At 35.3% G+C, this 20,720-nt stretch overlaps 1 protein-coding gene and 1 long non-coding RNA gene across 5 annotated transcripts in view; one reads left to right on the plus strand and one right to left on the minus strand.

The window, feature by feature from the left end:
• The window catches only part of PDE4D (phosphodiesterase 4D), a 700,504-nt gene that overhangs the window by 247,699 nt on the left and 432,085 nt on the right, over positions 1–20,720 (plus strand). The window lies entirely within an intron of this gene.
• Positions 11,065–20,720, minus strand: part of LOC148132571 (uncharacterized) — a 47,282-nt gene continuing 37,626 nt past the window's right edge. The window contains exons 3-5 of the long non-coding RNA XR_015748230.1: positions 20,250–20,407; positions 12,900–13,017; positions 11,065–11,146 (exon numbers count right to left, since the gene is read on the minus strand). This is a non-coding gene — a long non-coding RNA (uncharacterized LOC148132571). The remainder of the gene's footprint in view (positions 11,147–12,899; positions 13,018–20,249; positions 20,408–20,720) is intronic.

Raw genomic sequence — 20,720 nt, forward strand, 5'->3', positions numbered from 1 at the left:
ATTTTTAACATGTATTTCAAATAAGTTTTAAAAGTCCAATTATTATGAGCATTCAATGAATTTAAAGACTTAGAAGATCTTAATACTGAAATGATGCACTTTAGAATGCAAGCAGTACAATTACTGATTATGTCAGTTTGTGTACAATGAAATCAAATGTAAGCCCTTCATATATTCTTAATGATCATATAATATATACGAATATCATCAAAAGATTTTTAAAGCACTTATATTATGGAATGTATGAAGCGGACTTTTGACTATACAAATTAATATGATCCCTTGGTGAGTTCAAAATGTTCTTCATTTTATTTACACAAAATCATTTCTTGTTGGAAAGTATTTGGTAGAGTGAAAGTTGCTGAAAGTAACTGGGCAGTCTCAGCTTAATATTTATGTTTATATTCATATTTGAATATATGAAAACTTGTTAAATTTGCACTGAGGGAAATATATTAAATCAATGAAATTTTTATAAAGTACATTAATCTTAGTGGAGGTGTTAAATGCATAATTTCTTAACAACTTTAGGGTAGGTGTTTAAAAATTAGAAATTGTAATGCAGTCAAGCATGCAGCTGTGCTAAGAAGTAAAGTCTAGCTTATTGTTAAGTAGTAATTACAATTACCACATGCAAAAGTTCTATGGTCATATAAAATGACCATAGAACTGTTTTTGATTTTGTTCTATTGGCATCCCCTTTGAAAGTACTGATTGATCTCTCCATTCTGGTTTTTCACTTAAAATATAAATGGCTGATCTAGAACATCAATCTGTAAATATAGTTTAGACTTTGGAAGAACTAGCATTGAACAGTGTGCATCTTGTGTAGAAAGAAATTGCATTCAATCCAGTTACAAGGGGTTGTTGTTATCGAAAAATGTGGAGATAAGAATGCCTTTATGCTGCCTTGAGATTCTGGAAATAACATGTTATATAAATCTAACAGCAAAAACAAAAAAACCAACAATAAAACACCAAACAGTGCTATGTCAAGGATATATGGTACCCTTAGGCTACATTAACTAATGTTACCACCTTCCACTGAGTAGCATGTGGAGTTGCATTTTTAGAATGGGTTGGAAGAAGGATTGGCATTGGCAACCCTTGGGTTTTGGAATCTAGGGCAGTATCTATTTTGCCCTAACCTAAAGTTGGTCCTGCAAACAAGAATAATGGTAATTAATCAGAATTATTAAGCACACATCCAGAAAAGGAGCAAAGAATCAAGTCCTTTATTGAAATGAAAAGTCTTCCAAAGAACTGGATTCTGTAAAGAAGACGTAGTCTTCTAGACTACAAGTTGCCTTGCAGTGAGATGCACAGCAAACAAATTTAATAAATAAATAAAATAAAATTACTGTGGGATGATCCTGTCCACACATTTGGGAATTCTTGTTGTGTCAAACCTTAATTTAATCTGTGGTTATAGGGGCTATTATTTTGAAATCAACATAGATTGATGGAGGACTATATTTAAAACCATGGTGGGGGATCTCAGAGCTAATTTAAAAGTAGACTCATTTACTTCCAAGTTGTGTGCAAAAGGACTGAAAATTTCATTTAAAAAAAAAATAGTTTGACGTGTCTCTTTCACTGGCCAGCTGGCTTTCTTTCATCATTATGATTCATTTTCCATTCTGTGAAAGATCCAAAAACAGTTTGGTTTACATCACATACTCAGTTCAACATTTAATTTTCACTTTAACAAATATTAAAATAGGTGGAAATGTTAATGAGATTACCTTTTTTCTTACTTCGTACAGAAATTCCCAAGGAAGTAGAATATTCTGATCAGATCAGCATACATTTTGTTACTCATGCATATTTTTGCTGGTAGCAGTAAGTCTAGCAATGTAAATATTATATCAACAGAAAATCCTTTGAGTCTCTGATGGGTAAGATAAGATCGGTGCCTAAGAATATGGATGTTTATTCAGAAGTAAATCCCACTATGATCTATGGGGCTGTTCCAAAAGTATAGTGAATGCAACCTTTCTATATGTGCCTTGACTCCTGTCAAATTTTTGGGAAATGGTTTGATATTCCCTCCTTTCTATGCCTGAGAGCGAATGACTAGCCCATGGTCACCCAGCTGCTTTCAAACCTGATGAAACTAGAACTCATGGTCTTTCTTTTCTAGCATGATGCCTTAACCATGACATCAAACTGGCTCTTGATTACAACCTAGCTGTACCTATAGATAAAGTTTGATTCCCAGCAGAAACATACTCAGCAGGGAACTGAACTGCCCGTTAAAGTCTCAGTTTTTTCTTCAATTTATTTAAGAATATAGCCTTTTAAAAAAATGGTCTAGAACTATGTTATGTAAACTATAGCCATCAACTAATGAACTTATCTAATATCTAATTCTCTGGCCCAGATATTATGTTTATTAGTAGCAGAAAGCAGGTACTTTAAAAAATGGCCCTGTGTATATATGTTTCTCTTTGTAAAATCACAGAGAAGAAAGCAAAACAAGACTCAAAGCCTATATTGAGACAGTGCCTTTATTAAAGAACAAAATTGCTTACCATTCAAGATTCGTGTTTCCAAAAACGATTTCCAAGAGAAAAATATTTTAAAGGAGGAAAACTTGTGGCTGATATTCTAGCCATATTTGAACAGGTTACATGCTAATCCAGTGTGTGACAAGAGTATTCATTAAGTATTAATAATATATCCTATTAAGTGCTTTGCTGAGGAAAAAAAACAGTAATTGTCAGCTCCCTATTTTGGGAAGTTTAAAATCCAATTGGCAAACATGAATATGGTCCCAACTTTAGACTAAAACCGTTTATAGTACTGATCATAACCCTGGTTGGTGTTTTCTACTTTTTTGCTGGGAAAAATGCCTTTTATGTAAATTCTTTTGGTCTCCTCTTCCTGATGAAAGGGAGATATCTCAGATGCCATCCATATACTTATTCAGCATATTAAGTATATGGTTTGAATCTGGCTTGGTAGCTGATTGACTGGACAAAAATATAACACGTATATTAGAGCCAGGTACCCCATGTAATAACTTGACTACTGTATTCTTCAACAGTTGCAGCTTCCAACTTCAGCTCAACAGTAATCCCACAGGGATCTCATTACAACAATCTAAGAGAGAGATTACTAATCTATGGACAGTTGTTCCTGTTCAGGAATGGAGACAATTAGCATACCCCTTAACTAGCAGAAAAAGAGGAGGAAAAAAACCCTCTATCAGGTTACAGCTGCTGTACTCTAGAGGAAATCTGATGGATGCTTTATTGCTCATAGCTGTGTATAAGACCAGCTGTGTATTTATATATTTCCATTAACTTGAAGCAAGAAACAGTTTTAATATTTCTCAATTTAAAGACAACCTTAAACCTATGTCAGAATATATGCATTTTTCTCCATTATGAGTAGCTCACCAGCCTTTTAGGACATGTTAAGTATACTGGTGTTCCTGTGGCCAAGCAAAACGAATAAATGATGAGACTTGTGAAAACTGGCTTGTTCACTTGAGGATTATATGTACAGATGGCAACCTTTCTACAAGCCTTTCTTAGCCTGATTCCTCCAGATGGGTTGGTTACAATGTAATCTGCAGAGTTCCCAAAAGACCATGCCAGGGGGTGCTCTTCCTGTCTGAAGAGACTTATAAGTCTTCTTTCAGTATATGCTGTGTGCAAAATTATTAGGCAAGCTGTATTTTGGAGGATTAATTTTATTATTAAACAACTACAGTGTTCTCAGCTAATCCAAAACTTTATTAAACCTCAAACCTGAATATTCAAGAAAGTAAAAGTGAGCTTCTGGCTTTCTTAGGAGAATATCTATATTTGCAAAATTATTCAGCAACATTAGTGTGCAGAATTATTATGCAACTAAATGAAAAATGAATAAATTTCCCATTTCGCTCATTTATTTTCATCTGTTAAAGTGAGAATAATAAACAAGCAACTCAAAATTTACAAATAAACATTTCTGACAGTTCCAAAAAATAAATAAATCAGTGACCAATATAGCTACCCTTCTTTTCAATAACAGTCATAAGCCTTCCATTCATGGAGTCTGACAGTTTCTTGATCTGTTGACGATCAATTTTCTTATGCAGCAGCAACCACAGCCTCCCAGACACTGTTCAGAGAGGTATACTGTTTTCCTTCTCCATAAATCTCTCATTTAAGAAGGGCCCAAAGTTCTCAATAGGATTTAGAGTTAATAGGGTCTGGTAAGGAAGGAGGCCATGTCATTATTCTTTCATTTTTACAGTGGAGTACTTCGATGCATGCAATGGAGCATTGTCCTGCATAAAAATCATGGTTTTCTTGAAAGATGCAGACTTTTTCCTGTACCACTGCTTGAAGAAAGTGTCTTCTAAAAAGTAGCAGTAGGTTTGGGAGTTGATTTTGAGTCCATCTTCAACCCAAAAAGGTGCAACTAGCTCATCTGCTGCAGCCAGCACTGCCTGCAATTTGGCAGATCGCAATTGCAGATCTCACCAGGCTCAAGGTTGTCTCAGCCTTCCATCCTTCCGAGGTGGGTAAAATGAGGACCCAAATTGTTGGGGGAAATAGGCTGGCTCTCTAATCCACTTAGAGAGGGCTGTAAAGCACTATAAAGCGGTATATAAGCCTAAGTGCTATTGCTATTGCTAACTTTAATAATACCAGCCTATACCAGTGACCCACCTCCACCTTGCTGGCATCTGAGTCCAACCATGGGCCCATCCATCTGGTCCATCAAGAATCACTCTCATCTCATCAATCCATAAAATCTTGAAAAATCTGTCTTCAGATATTTCTTGGCCCAGTCTTGCTGTTTCAACTTATGTGTCTTGTTCAGTGGTGGTCGGGTTTCAGACTTCCTTACCTTGGCCATGTCTCTGAGCACTGAACACCTTGTACTTCTTGGTTGCAGTTCTGGAATATGACAGCACTGGAGGATAATGGATTCCTTGTAGCTTCACATTTAATTCTTCTCAAATCTCAAAATGCAGTTAATGTGCATCTTTTTTTCTCAACATGTTTCTTGAGACCCTATTGACTATTTGCAACAACATTTGATGGTTCTGTGATCATGCCCCAACATCTTAGCAATTTCAATAGTGCTGCATCCCTCTGAAAGACTTTTTACAATTTTTGACTTTTCAGAGTCAGTTAAATCTCTTTTTAGCCAATTTTGCATGAGGAAAAGAAACTGCCTAATAATTATGCACACTTTGATATAGGGTGTTGATCTCCTTAGGCTACACCCTCCCTCATTACACAAATACACATCACCTGATATGCTTATGCCACCTACAGTAAGCATTCACGTTTATACAGCTTGGAGGTGGAAAATATACATACAAAGGATGATATGGTCAAAATACTCACTTGCCTAACAATTGTGCACACAGTGTCTAATAGCCATTATAAAGTGGTGCATGGTTTTAAAATAAAATGTAACATGAAATTAATGTTAATACAGATTTAAATAAAATGGTACATGTATGAATGATCTACCTGTCTGACTCTCTCTCTCTCTCTCTCTCTCTCTCTCTCTCTCTCTCTCTCTCCTATTTACCTATCTATCACCTCCCTCTTCCTCCCTTCCTCCCCATATCCATCCTTTGAAATTGTTCACTAGTTCTCTATCCCAACCAAGTACCATATTTTTCGGACTATCAGATGCACCACACCATAAGACGCACCTAGGTTTAGAGAAAGAAAACAAGGGGAAAATATGTTTTGGCCTCTGCATGTCCCATTTTCGGCCTCTCCGCTTCTGGATGCCAGAAGGGCAAAAACGGGATGCATGGAGGATTTGGGAGGCCAAAAACTGGCCTGTATTCACTCTATAAGTCACATACACATTTCCACCCACTTTTTTTGGGGGGGGGGGGCAGTGCTTCTTATAGTCCAAAAAATATGGCTATGTGTTTATCAGTGTTGCACTACACAATATTTTTTGCACTCATGTGTAATACAGTGGGAAAAAAATACACAACTGGTTTACAAATGCTTCTTGAAATCTTTAATGCAAGCAGGGAAAATTTATGGATTAAAATACCTTCAGTGATTAAATGGTAGACTTTAATGTCTTTTTATTAAGAAAAGTATTGTAGCTTCCAGCTGAAGTATGCATAATATTTATAAAATAGATTTAAAAATATAAATATGTTTATATTATAGTAAATATAGATTTAGAAAATAAATGATGTCATTTAAAGCAAAATATTAAACATATTTTAAAACAGCTTTTAGAGCACCGACGTTAAGTGATACTGCGATTTATTTAAGAAATACAAGCCTTTGTGTATGGTATATGTTGCTTGAAATGTAAAATGAGATTATTTGTTGGATTGTTTGATTATGTGCCATCAAGTTGGTGTCATCTCTTAACAACCACAAAGATTTTCTCCTTGACAATTTGTTCCTTACATGGTCCTTGAAGTCTTCCAATGGTTCACCCATCAATGCTATAAATGAATCTATCCTTGCTGCTTGACATCAAATTCCTTTTTCTTCCACTTTCCAGCTTTCTCCAGAAAGCTGAGTTTTCACTTAATATGTTCAAAGTAGGATAATTTGAACCTAGTCATTTGTGCCTTGAGTGAAAATGTTCAATGTTGCTTGAATTTGTTTGATGATCCAGTTGTGTGTTCTTTTACCTAGTCAGGATGTTCTCTAGCCATGATGTTTCCAAAATCAGAATTCAAAAGCATCAATACTCTTTCTATCTTGTTTCCTCAGTCTGATTTTCACTTCCACGGACTGTTAGAGGGAAAACCTTTGCTTGCACCATTTTGATCTTTGTAGATGTAAACACATCACAATGGCTGAACATGTTTTCCGAGTTTTTTTATTGCTATTGTAACAATTGCAGTCTGCAGTGTGTTTCATAACTGTTGGTTCTTTCTTTTATTGTTAATAGTCAATTCTAAAAAAAATTGTAGAGATACCAAGTTGAGCCGGAGGGAGTGGTCAAGCATGTCATCAGTTTGGTGCCCCTTCATGCCCACAAGAGATCCAAGTCCTCCTTGAATTCCTTTGACTCTTATCTACCACCAATTTGCTTTGACCATGTACAGGTAATCCTGGACTTACAGCAGCACTGAAAAAAGTGACTTTTACCGTTTTTCACACTTACAACTATTGTAGCATCCCTGTGATCATGTGGTCAAAATTCAGTTGCTTGGCAATAGTTTCTGTGTCCCAAGATCAGGTGATCAGCTTTTGTGACCTGCTGACAAGCAAAGGGGAAGCCAGATACTCTGAACAACCATGATGCTAACTTCACAACTTCAGTGATTCACTTAACAACTGCTGCAAGAATTGTTGTAAATGGGGAAAAACTCACTTAACAAATGTCTCACTTAGCAACATAAATTTTGGGGGTCAATTGTGGTCGTAAGTTGAGGACTACCTGTAGTTCAGATTTATGTAGAGAGATAGCATGGAAATAATTTGAACTAATTTGAAAAACTTGGTTCCTGATTTTTTGCACCTGATAAGAATTTAAAGTCTTAAGAATTAAAAAGTCAATTCTAATTAGACAATTTTAAATAAATATAGCAGTAATTTTTTTAGTAAATAATAAAATATAGGAGTCCTCAATGTATGGCAGTAATTAAGGTCTAAATTATCGTCATAAGTCATTGCAGTTGTGAGTCGAGACATCACATGACAAGACCCAATTGAATGGAATTTGCAATGGTCATTAAGTGAATGCCATGATTATTAAGTAAATCCATTTTACCCAATGGGCATTTTTTTTTGTCAGAGACTGGAAATAAATGCCAAAAATCAGCCAAAAAATGTTAAAAATCACAGATACATGAGCACAGGATGAGGCAAACAGCCATAAAGGTAAGCTGGTTGCCAAGTTCCCAAAATGTGAACATGTGACCATGGGGAAGTGTGTGGCTGTTGTAACTTTGAATCTGTGTTTTTTATGTCACATTAGGGGAATCTGTTGTAATTTTGAATGCTCACTAAGTGACTGGTCATAAAACTACCTTTAAGGTTGAAATTCCCTAACTCAAATTTAAATTTAATATGGGGAGACTTAATTCCTTTTCTTTTTCCAGCAACCCAGCCTAAAAACTTTACTTCCTACACAAATGTAATAATTGTAAGGCTCTCTCACCTGCTTCTTCTCTTCCACTTCTTTTTTTCCTGTGACATAAGGTCAGCGCTACCCTTAGATGCCAGGTGCTAAGGAACAATGAGTAATAGTGAGCTGACGTGGAATTATATGCCGACTTGCTTTGTTCCTCTTAAGCTAGTAAGTTATTGCCTTCGGTTAAACTGAATCCTATTTTTTTCCATTTTCAGCAATGAAACAGAAATCAGCATCCCCTTTTGTAAGAAGATTGATGGGGGGAGGATGGTGCAAAAATGTTTTGAAAGGACTTGCAGCAATAATACAGAATGACACAAATTCCAACTGTTCCTTGTCATTTGTGCCCTGCGCAGACCATGCCCACCCAAGTTCCTCAAAGGCAAAAAATGTCACGATACAGCCCATGATGGGGTCGAGTTTGACACCCCTCCTCTGGCATCAGATAAACCATTTAATCAGCTCCATCCCCATTTTTGGTTCTCAGGTCCATGGACAAAACCATGGCTAAAGGGTCCTCCAGAAAAGTAACATGGTGAGGGAGGTACAATCATACCTCCAGGGATATGATGTTCCATAGACAAGGGGCCACTACCAAGAAGGCCCTTTTTGTGATCCAATCAGATGTACATTCCTAATATATGGGACTTCCAACATAACCTGCTTTCCCTTCCTGGTGGCCAGGTAGATATAATGAGGGAGAGGCAATTCTTCAGATATCCCTATTTTCTGATTTTCTTGATATAGGCTATTAAATGAAATGTAAATTCTATGTTAAAAGTATCTCTTGTCATTATGCATGCTGCATACAATCTTCAGTGGCATGCCTTTTTGGAATTAAGCAAATACAAATAGGCTTTTTGTAGAAAGACAAATGCTAACAAATTTGTTAATAGACTAATTCCAGTGGGGACAGAATAATGAAATTCACTTCCAGTGGACTTCATGGAACAATTGTTTTACATCTGCACATGGTTGTACAAATTGTAGCTTTTCCAAATGCTAACACTGCCTGCAGTGACATTTGAGAAGGCTGTGTTTTCCAGATATTCTTACATGTCCCCGAGTAAGAAAAGGACTGGGGAAATAAAAAACCATGACCAAGGAGAATTTACTGGGAATATGATCATTGGGAATATGCAATGTGGCACTCTTCAGTGAGAATGTCTTACCAAATATCATGCACAATTTTAATAAGAGGACTTCTGGACATGATTCAACTTGAGGAGATGAGTGCTAACTAAATCTGCATAGATTTTACTTTGTGCCTAATATGATAATTCTAAATCTATGATTTATTAAGGTATACCCAATAAATTATAGATTGCCAACTGTGTAAAACATTTTAAGACATAAACCACAATCTTCTAGCCATAGAAGCTGGACTTATACAACACATTAAGCCAAAACCAAGCAACCATGTTATGACTTAGTACAATATAAACATCAGGTTTATTACTGAATTGGAATCAGTTTTGGTTCTATTTCAGAGTAGATGCTTTGAAATCTATGAGATTTTAAATTAATATGATTCTATCAAGCTCTAATAATCCTGAAGAACTATTATAATTTTATTCCTTATATAATTGTCTGTATTGCAGTCTATGTTGAATATCATCTTCTGTCTAGAGATAGAAATCCTCAGCCCATTCCAAAAAAAGTCTGCCGACATTTGTTTGAAAAGCTGCACTGATCGAACAGCCACAAGTTCAGAATACAGGCAGGCTCTTTAGCTGCTTAATAGTTCTCATGGTCAGGAAAATCCCCCTATTTTGAGTTTGGTTCTATTTCTATAAAGCTCCACCAATTGATTCTTGTCTATCTTTAGCCTCTGTGGAGAATAAATCCACACAATTTTTCCTGCTTCATATATTGGGTGAAGCTATCAAGTCTCTCGTTATCCTTCTTTTAACCATTCTTCATAGGATTTAATCTCCAAGGACCTCCTTATCTTTGTCACTCTTCTCTGCATTCTTTTCACCTCTTCAGTATCCTTTCTTATTATGGTAACTAAAAGTGGACACAAAATTTCTGGTACCAGTGCAATTTAGAGCAGGACTATCACATTCTGTGACTTAAAGATTACTTTGGCTTTTTTGGCAGCTGAGGTAGACTAGTTGGCTCATGCTTAATCTGTGGTGTAACGGGATACCCAGATGCTTCTCACAAGCACTATTTAAGCTAAACATAATATATCTGTTCATATGTATCTGTTTACCTGATTTTTCCTACCTAAATGTAGAATTGTGCATTGAGTTACATTTTATTGGAAGGAGCTCAATGTTCATCAAAATCCTTTGGAAACTTGAGCCTATCTTCTGAGATCTTGACAGAAGTTTTGTATCATCTAAAGATTTGCTGAGTGTCTCTTCTGTTTCTTTTTCTAAACCATTTATGAAGATATTGAAGACTTCTAGACCCAGGATGGACTACTGATGAATCCTATTATATAATCCCCTCACTGTGAACATAAAGTCATTAAGAAACATGTGTTAGGTAGGTAGATTGTTCAACCAACTGTAAATCCATCTGGTAATGGGACCATCTATCTGACATTGGTCCAGTTTATTAAATAGATCACTTTATCAAATGCCTTACTAGGTATATTAGATCTATAACATTTTTTGGTTTACTAATGTATTTACTTTTATAAAAATATATGGCATAATCTACTTTTAGCAAATCCTGTTAATCACCTTCTTCCTTTCTAAATGCTGGGTTATATTTTCTAGGATTCTCATTAGTATTGATGTCAGGCTCATGGGTCTGTAATTTCTCAGGTCTGCTTTTTTTCCTTTTTTAGAAATTGGAACAATGTTAGCTCTTCTCCAACTTCTGGCACTGAACTAACCTTATATTTCAGACAATTGTAGTCAGGGAATCTGACAATATATCAACTAGTATGTACTGGTAGCACCCTGAGATACAGTTCATACAGCCTCAACAGATTGAATTAATTGAATTATGTGTTGTCTCACCACTTTTGTTGCCTATTTTGACCTTCATTTCTCTTCTACACCTTGGGTGAATCTTCTGAGACTTCTGAGAGGTTGGGTCACTTTTTCTTTTGTGAACAAATAGAAGGAAAATCAGAATTAAGCAATTCGGACTTCTCCTTGTTGGCCATCACTATGTTGTCATCTTCTCCCACTGGTAGAACAACTCTTCCTTTCCAAACATATTCAAATAATGCTTTTTTGTTATTTGTGTGTGTGTGTGTGTATGTGTGTGTGTGTGTTTTGAATGAAAGACTCGAATTTGGATTATTTCCTGGTATTCTGCTTCTGTTACATATCCCTTTTTCCATTTTTAAAACTTATTCTTTTTATTGACCAATTTATCAAAGAGTCCTTTATATAACCAAGCTGGTCTCATCATCTTTTTGTGTTTGGGCCTTAATCATCTCATTTTATTTTTTCAGAATTTCCCAACCCTCCTGAATTGATTTTCCAGTCAGAATTTCCATCCATGGAATGCTTCCCCCTTCTTAGATTACTGAAGATAGACGTTCAAGATAGTGGACATTTCTTTAATGTTTTGATGGGAAACAAGAAGACTGTGGACTAATATCTTGAGTTATTATCTGCTCAAGAATAATTTAGTATCATTTATCATTTTCACTTAGTGATTCTACCATATAAATGTGCTAAATGAGTCACAAGTGAAATTCATAAATCTAGATGTCATTTGAGAAATTCAGCTTTTCTCTAATGTTCTGCAGATTTCATACAAAAGCTCATGAAATTCCAATGCCTAATTGGAAATTATAGGAACTCATTTCAAAACACTTCATAAAGTCATCAGGAGAGAATTTTGAGGAGAAATTTGGACCATAATGTCCAACTTCTTTTTTCTTGTTCAGTTAAGCATCTAAAGTAAACCACTAACAACAGATGGGTGCCCAGTTTCTGCTTTCAACACACTGCATGAAATGAAGCCCACCAACTCTTTGGATAATTGTGTCCAATCAATTTCTCTGTGCGTGAATATCTGGAACGTATCAGGTTGAAAAATTTTGCAGTCATGAGATTTTTATCACCCATTGCTAATGTTAGAAGTAACGTACGTTTAAAGAACAAGTTTTCAATAAAATAGTATCTAAAACTGCAATGTAATTTAATTGAATATACTGTCTTCAATAATCAGAAGCTATTACATTTTTGTGCTTGAATCTAATTCCCATTTACACATTTTGCCAAGGCAAACTGAATGACAGCAAATGATAATAGAATAAGAGTCTCAATGACAGCATTTCAAAATGTGCATTTTATCTCCAAGTGACAGGAATTGTGTAATAGAGTGCCCTTGCTGTGTGTTGGGTTATGCTAATGGGAACTTTGAAACACATCTTTGGTGGAATTATGAAGTGAAAGAGGTTATGGATTCTAGATGCCTTGTTTCTAGCCTAGAGCGTAATTCCATATATTATCTGGCTCTCTGCTAAAACTAGATTTCTCTGTTATATCCTTTCTTTTTCTTACCTCATGTCTTAATTTTGTTGGCTTCTATTTCTTCTTTGTTTTCTGTGCTGCGCATAAGTATGCCCATCTCAATAAATATGTATGCATGTATGTACTTATGTAATAGCACTCTAACAGAAGAAAAATCTAGTAAATGGGTTCACTCAGCTTTGAGCAATCTAATAGTAATTTGCACAGAGATATTTCATTTAAAACATATGAGAAATATAAATCTTGAATATCCATTAGAGAACCATCATGTTCATTTAAATGAGCAGCAACAATTTGAAAAAAAAAGTATTTTTTTCCTAACATAATAAACCATCACTTTGAGAAGCAAAGAAGATAGATCCTTACCATGATAAATGCAGTGAGAATTAAAACTTGAAGTAGAAGAACTCAATTTTCTACAGTTTACTCCTTGGCATCTCCATATAAAACATCTGATGAATTAGCGAATGGAAAGTCATCTACCCTGAAAAATAGGACATAACTTCAGTAGTGTTTTCTCTGTCTCTCTCTTCTTTCTCTCTACAAAAGAATAATGCACAAACAAAATTCAGTAGAACTGAGCTAAGTGACCCAGTGATCTGAGATTTTTAGAGACTTTTAGATAAGCTTAAGATCAACGTCTATGATGGACTGCTCTTTGAGTCATGGTCCACTTCCATGTAGTTTTCTAGACAACAATATGGGACAGATTTGCCACTTACTTCTCAGTCTAGTAGTATATGGCCTGGGATTTCATGGTTATTTCTTGTAAAAGTAGAACTCAGGTTCAAAGAGGTTTAGTTTTTCTTAAAAAAAGCTGTTAGCTGCTTTGGTTGCTTCTGTGCACATTCTCTTTCCATATAGCCAGTTCCCTGACAGACTTCTTCAAACTGCAAGATTTGCTTCTCATATTATTGATACTGATATTGTCTCTCATATTATATTCAGTGGAAGTGGCTCATCTTTTTGGTAAATAGTGATGCTTCTAGTATCCTTTCATCAGTTATGTGAACTGCATCAAAATGTATTTGCGTATTTCTCCAGTCAGAGGAGATTCATTGTGCATAGGGTCTCTGTGTATGCACTAGATGGATTGATTGAGCTTTGTAGACTCTGAATAGCATGTAAATCCTCATATATCCCACCAAATATCTTGCAAACTACTTATCTAAGTACAGTTGAATATCATATAATTGGCTTTACTGATTAAGGTTTCAGCAATTAATTAAACGATAAGAAAAATAAATTCACTGTTAAAACAAGCTTATTTTATGATGAAACTTTCAATGACTTTGCTAGAGACCTTCATAAACAGGGACTTTAAATTATGCATTGTATCAAAACAGCAGTTTACTTTAATACTAATCTTTAAAAGCTAGTCATACTTTATATACATTTAGAAGTTATATTTTAAAAATATCTGTCATGAACCAATTTACATCAAATACAAAGCTGGCATGCATGGACCACCAACTTAAATATCTGGTATTAATAGTTTCCCTCTATTCAGCTGTAAATCCTAGTCTGCAGATGTACTACATAGAAAAAACAAAAATAGATTATTATGATAAAATGTTTAATGATCAAGTCCAGCAGATGGATGGATTAGCTAGTTAGATGATTTGTTATGACTGTCCAATCCAACATGCCATGTGACAGGTGGTTTATGAAATCTAAATATATAATTAAAATATTGAAATGTGCAGAAGCAAAGTCTCATGGAGGAATAGATGAGAAAAGGATACTCAGACATTATAGCTACCTATAAATAATCAACAGTCACAAAACAGTTCATTTCTATGCAGTATGAATTTTGCATGCACCATGTTTCGCATATAAATGTGGATTTCTGAGGCAATCATTCAACATCATATGCCAAGTTACTCACCGTACTGCTAAATCACATTTATGATGTTTATTTACCTGTCAATTTCATCCATCCATTTTTCCAAAAAATGAAAAGAAAAAAGATAGAACTCTTTCCCCATAAATAACTAACTTTACATTATCCGAGCCTTCTTCTAAATCTGGTCATGATGTCAGATCAGTCTGATTTCTGAATTATTCAAACCAGATGCATCTATTTCCAGAACTGCAGATTGGGCTTTCACAATGGATTGGGAGCTTTCTGAACACTCTGAATATCATACTATTTATTCTGTGAAATTGTCATCCACATACTTTGGTTTCTATCATTTAGTACTTCAGATAAAATGCCTTTCTTCCTAGTTAATTTAAATTATTACCTGGGAGCTCTGAAACAGAAAAGTTGTCAAAGTATTTTATAGATTACAGTCCATGAAAAGAAATCTTTCAGAAAGCTATAATTCTAAGTGTAAACTTTGACATTAATTATTTATACACTAATAGTGAAAAAAGCACAGGTTTGTATAGAAAGATTGAAGAGAAATTATTATATTATTAATTTATATTGTTATAAATTATTATTATGTAAGTATATTTAATTTATGTTGTATATAAACTTATGCAATCAATAACTGAGTCCTTAAACACAGCAATAATTATTGTAGGGAATCAATATTGAAATACTTAATTTTATTGTTATGTTATACAGAAACTTATTACATACTAGCCAATTCAAATACTGCAAATGTTTATGGGGCAAGGGAAGCTCATAGCCTTATAAAAATGACTATTACTACTCCAGAAGAATTAATATTAGCATCAGTATTAGGACCCATGCCCCTTCAAATCAAATGTCAGAATTTTTATGCAAGCAATAACAAGAAAAATACATCATCATATGAAGGCATGCTAGAATATCCTTGGCAATTCTCCTGCACTCAACAGATGTAACCAGGTTTCGCAAAACAGCTATCAATTTACTATGAATGGAAAGCTCCAAGTATTGAGGCCAATGCTTCTTTTCTAGCCATGGACAAAAGCTATCAAGAAAAATGCAGTGACTGTAGAAATGCACATTACATCACAGAAACCATTCCAAATCTATTACCATCCAAACTGTCCAATGGTATTGATGAAAAAGAAGCAGCATCCAGATTGGATAAATGTGAGGTTTTTCATCCTTGGTGAAAGCTGGTGGTCTTGTCAGCAGGAGCCCAGTGTAACATATTGTGAGAATCAACAATGTAGCTTATTGATCTATTAGATTCAATAAGCCCTATGGATGATAGCAGGCCCCAGAAGAAAGAGACATGAACCAAAGTTTTCAGCTAGGATGGTTTCAAAATATACCAGAACTATTTGTAATCCTGCTGAGCCATTGCTAACTGTGAAAACATATTTTTTTGCAAAGTATGCACTTGGATAAGTTTAAAACAGGAAGAATGAAACTGTTGGAAATGAAGAACTGAAAGTAATGTACACAGGTGTTTAAGGAAAGTGACAGTGAGTGAAATTATGAAGCTTATATGTGGTTAGAAGAAAAGTATAAAGGATAGGCTTGGAGATAAGCTTGGGGCTCTTTGATTTATGTTAATCCTTGCAGGACCTGCTGTATGTCATTGGACTCCATTGCAATGGCTTATTAATGTAAGGGTATTACTGCTATTATATCTTTTATATCTATTCATTTCTTATGTTCCAAATTATTAGACACAATAAACCTCTGATCTTAAAGTAAGAATTTTTGTTTGTGTTGCTGTCTGTTTCCTATTGATATTTTTATGACAATTTTAATAACTGAAAAGTTGAGCTTTCATTCAAATTTTTCACAATAACTCTTAGAAAGAATTGCTTGGTGGATTGCCTTAATCGGGGTGGTGGCTTGACTCATTGCTTTGCACTGCTCAAACTGAACTATATGCTGAGCTACAAAAGTTAATTAAAAAGTAGCTCTGCTGATATTTGGAACATTGGGAATTGCTCTAAGTATCTAATCCACACTCCAGGATAGGCTTGTGTACTTATGTGCTTAGAGGTTAAAAACTGAATTTGCCTCATTGATGTAATTGGAGCAGTTAGTATTTGCAAAATAGGCTGGACCAACACATAATAATATTTATTATAATTATATGTATGTCCCACCTTTTTTATGTCAGCTAAGCCAAAACTAAGAAAGCATGTTTTTTTCTCAATGTACTAAGTGACCGAAGCCATGTCTTGTTTTATTTCAGCTTAGCATATTGTGCAGAAACAACCACTGAATCTTCTTAACTATGGTTTGTAGCTTAGTGTGTCGTATAAGACCATTTAAACTTGCTAACTTCAGGGATGCTAAGATCATGTGCAAAGCTTCACGTTCTTTTCCTGTTAGACAGTACACTCCAGATCAGACAGAGTTAATAGGAGCTTTTGAATGTTGATTGCTGTATGCCAGCATTCACTGTACTAATCATGGTGGCATGACAACAATCAGATACTAATAAGAATGGCAAAATAAGCAAATGTGAAGAAATAAAACATTAGGTTTTTCCCTCCCCCCTCAAATATTCACATTACCCTAGTCTGAAAATATTCACTCTCACATTTTGTGGGGAGCATTTGAAGAACCTTTTTGTGTCTTTTCTATTTCACAATGTGAATACTTTCTCATGGGCTTCTTTGCTTCCCAGTATCCCCAAGGCAAATGTCAGAATACAGGACAAATCTACAGGAAAAAAGGGGCAACATGCCAACATGGACAGATGTCTGCAAAATCCTTAGCAACTGTGCTATAGGATCAGCTCTCTGAAGCAGGCAAGATCAAGAATTAGAAGGAGCAGCAACACTTTCAGAAATGTTCTTTATTGTTTCAAAGGGTCTGTTTTTCCCCCCTGCTGTATCTTACACTCCCCAAAAATGGTGGTAGGGTTGTTTTGAGTTTATTTCTTACGGTTTCTTCTTTCCTAGGATTGAGTAATCTTTTCTGAACCCGTTCCTTTTAAGGGCTCATTCATCATTTCCCCATTGCCAGAGCCAGGTTTATAGTTCATCACATATATTGAACTTACATCTTTTCCAAATGTAATAGGCAAACTTTTCTTGTTATCTCATCCTCCTGCCTTAAAACTAATCAACATAAGGCTGTTCATATAGGAAAGAACCTTCAATGCCTCCAAGGAACTTATGTTTTTTTTTTCCTAACTAGATTTGTTTATCTCTAAGAATAAACATTAACTTTCACAGCTGGAGACCCATCCACAACAGAGCCAAGCCTGGAATAAGAGTAACTTTTAGTGTAGTCTATATGCTTTATTTGGGAATGGCTTGCTAGTGTTTGTTTGTTTTTGAAGCATAACCACATTCAGTATTGTCATGCCCTACCTATTTTGTTAATTTTGCTCATGGTTGGTCACAGTTTTATCTATAGCACAAGAGGAATTTATTTTCATTTTTGTGAAAAGGAAGGATGAGAATATATTATTTTAAGTTGGTCCCAATGGACTGAGCAATTGGCATCTCTACAATGAAATAACTGCCAAAAATATTTGCATTATCTGTATCTTTGCTGTTCAGCAAAGAATCCTTCATTGCATATTATTCTGAGGGCGAAAACAAAACGTGGGGGAAAGTGAAACTGATTCTGCTAACCTACTGTATGAACACCACCACTGCTGGCTTTGGCTGGCAATTCCTGCACCTTGTCTTTTTGCCTTTATTTTTAAAGAAAAAATATATACATCAGTTTAATTTACATGGCTGATCAGTTGACATTTGAGGGAAGCAGTTTGACGTAGTGATTTAGGCTAGAAATTGGGAAGCTGAGGGTTCTTCAATGGTGGGATTCAATTTTTTTTACTACTGGTTCTGTGAGCTTGGCTTGGTGGGCATGGTTTGATGGGCGTGGCAGGGAAGGATACTGTAAAATCTCCATTCCCTCCCCATCCCACTAACCTGCTTTCCTGCTCTGTTCTCCTGTGCAGGGTAACAATAGAAGACCTAGCCAATCAGATGGAACTCGGGAGGCAGAGAATAGATGGGGGCAGAGCCAGTCAGAGGTGGTATTTGCCAGTTCTCTGAACTACTCAAAATTTCCGTTACCGGTTCTCCAGAACTGGTCAGAACCTGCTGAATACCACATCTGATTCTAGTCCCATCTTAGGCAAGCTAGCAGGTTGGCCTTGGGCCAGTCACTTTCTTTCTCAACCTTAGGAAGAAGACAAAATCTACAAGGACTTCTCTATTTACCAGGAGTCAAAGGCACTCCACTCCACACACAGAAAAACCTAAAGGTGATATTTTACACAGGATGACATACATAGTAAAAAGCAATAATTAACAGCCAACAAAATACAGGTTTTTTTCCAGGTCAGTGTGGGGTACTTGTTTGGCTATTGAAATTCCAGATATCTTCTTTAGTAATGTCTGGACTTGCTCAGAAAATGTCTGGCTAAAACCTTACAATCCAGGGCTCTAGGACAATTGCTAATCAGTGTAGAAAATATTGAGCTAGACAAACTAATGGACTGATTCAAAATAAGGCTGCTTGGTTAATAGCTACCATTCATCAATTGGTGGAACAAAAACATTTCATCACATTTCTTAAAATTAGTTATTTTATTATTTCATGTTAATATCATTTTATTAGCTATTTTATCATTTCATGTTAATAATTGAATGGCATTTACCTCTATTTAGTGATTTGCAAATATTTGATTATTAGAACCCTTTGATTAACTTATTAATTTCATGGCAAAGATGTACTGGTGGGATTCAAAATATTAACAGAAAAAGCTAATCTCTTCCTCCTCTATCTTTGTTTCTACGTATGTAAGACAAAAAATAAAATCACCTGAAAGTATTCATAATTCTGTTGTACTTCATTGTTGAAATAAAATTATAATTTCATTGTCAAAGCAATAGCTCTTAAAAGCATGCTGAGTTATTTAAAAATCAAATCTGTTACCAAGAAAAGGAAAAGCCATATAACTGCTGTATAAAATCCATTATCACACTGAGTATTATAAACAGCCTGAAAAGTTTTGGGCTATATAATGTGAGAGAAAACAGTAGCTATTGTGTTCGGCATGTCAGATCCCTAAACACAGGCAAACCAATGAGATTGCTTTAGCACATCAGGATGTTCTTTTTTCCCCAACCTCCCTCTTTTTTCTCCTCCCTGAGCATACTTCCAAACAAATTATTCAAGTACAGTCACCTGTCTTGTTTATTTACAGGAATCTACTGGAACTATCTGAGATCCAGAGGGATTCTTGGAAATACACCAAAAGGAACACCAAAAGCCAGTTTGGTCTAATAGTTAAAATGCTGGCCTCAAAACCAGGAAAGTGTGAGTTCTAGTGCCGTCTTAGGCATGAAAGCCAGCTAAATGACTTTTGGCCAGTTATTCTCTCTCAGTTGGACATTGTCCCTATTGCTGTGGGGAAAATAGAAGTAGGAAGGAGTATTAGATATGTTGGCCACCTTGAGTTACTTTATGAAGTAACAATGGTGGGATAAAAATCAAATCAAATTAATACAGTTGATGTTGATAGTTTGGCTTGCAACTTATAGCTTCTCTGCACATCTCTTGGTTAAGAACCATGACTATGTAGTGAAAGATTTTGCTGAATGGAGTACCTAATGTATGATTTAATATGATGTCTACCAGTATTAAGAAGTACCAGGCCCTATTACTCCTTCAGCTTCTCATATTCCTTCTTCCTAATGTTGTTATCACTTGACACCACTATATTTATAGTATCATTATTGCAGTCTTCTAGTGCTTGTCTACTTGTCTACTTCCACTATGTCTTGTTTGAATGTTTGAATGAACAGTACCTGTCTGAAATTGGAAGTTTAACAGGATCTTACCCCTGTTTATTCTAGATGACCTTCTGTGGAATCTCCCATTTGAATTTGCATTCACGGTGCAGATTTCCTGTATATAAAGCCAGCTCTCTGGTTGTGCCATTTCGTATTCCTTGTTGGATCTTAACCCCTACCACTCTGTGTTAAATAGTCACTGAGGCCTCTCTGAAAGAGAGAATAGTGGAGGGAGAAAAAGAGTTATTATCATTTTCTTCTAATTACTTTTAATATAAATTTTTTTCCTCCACTCTTCTGAAAACAATTTAAAAATCTTCAAGTTCTCTTTCTTAAAAATGTTGTTCATCTTAAAAATGTATGATAAAGGATAGATCTGCTTCATAAGTTGAAAAACATTTTCAGTCTATCATAAAATTTTGAAAAAAAGTTTTTAAAATGGATTTAATTAATATCTTTATGCATGTATGCACAGTTGTTCTTTCTTGGTAACATCAGTACATCTTCCTCACAATGTGC

The sequence above is a fragment of the Notechis scutatus genome, chromosome 2 (genome assembly GCF_049901735.1).
Source record: "Notechis scutatus isolate UNSWTSFEM ecotype Mainland chromosome 2, rNotScu1.2, whole genome shotgun sequence".
NCBI classification, from domain to species: domain Eukaryota; kingdom Metazoa; phylum Chordata; class Lepidosauria; order Squamata; family Elapidae; genus Notechis; species Notechis scutatus.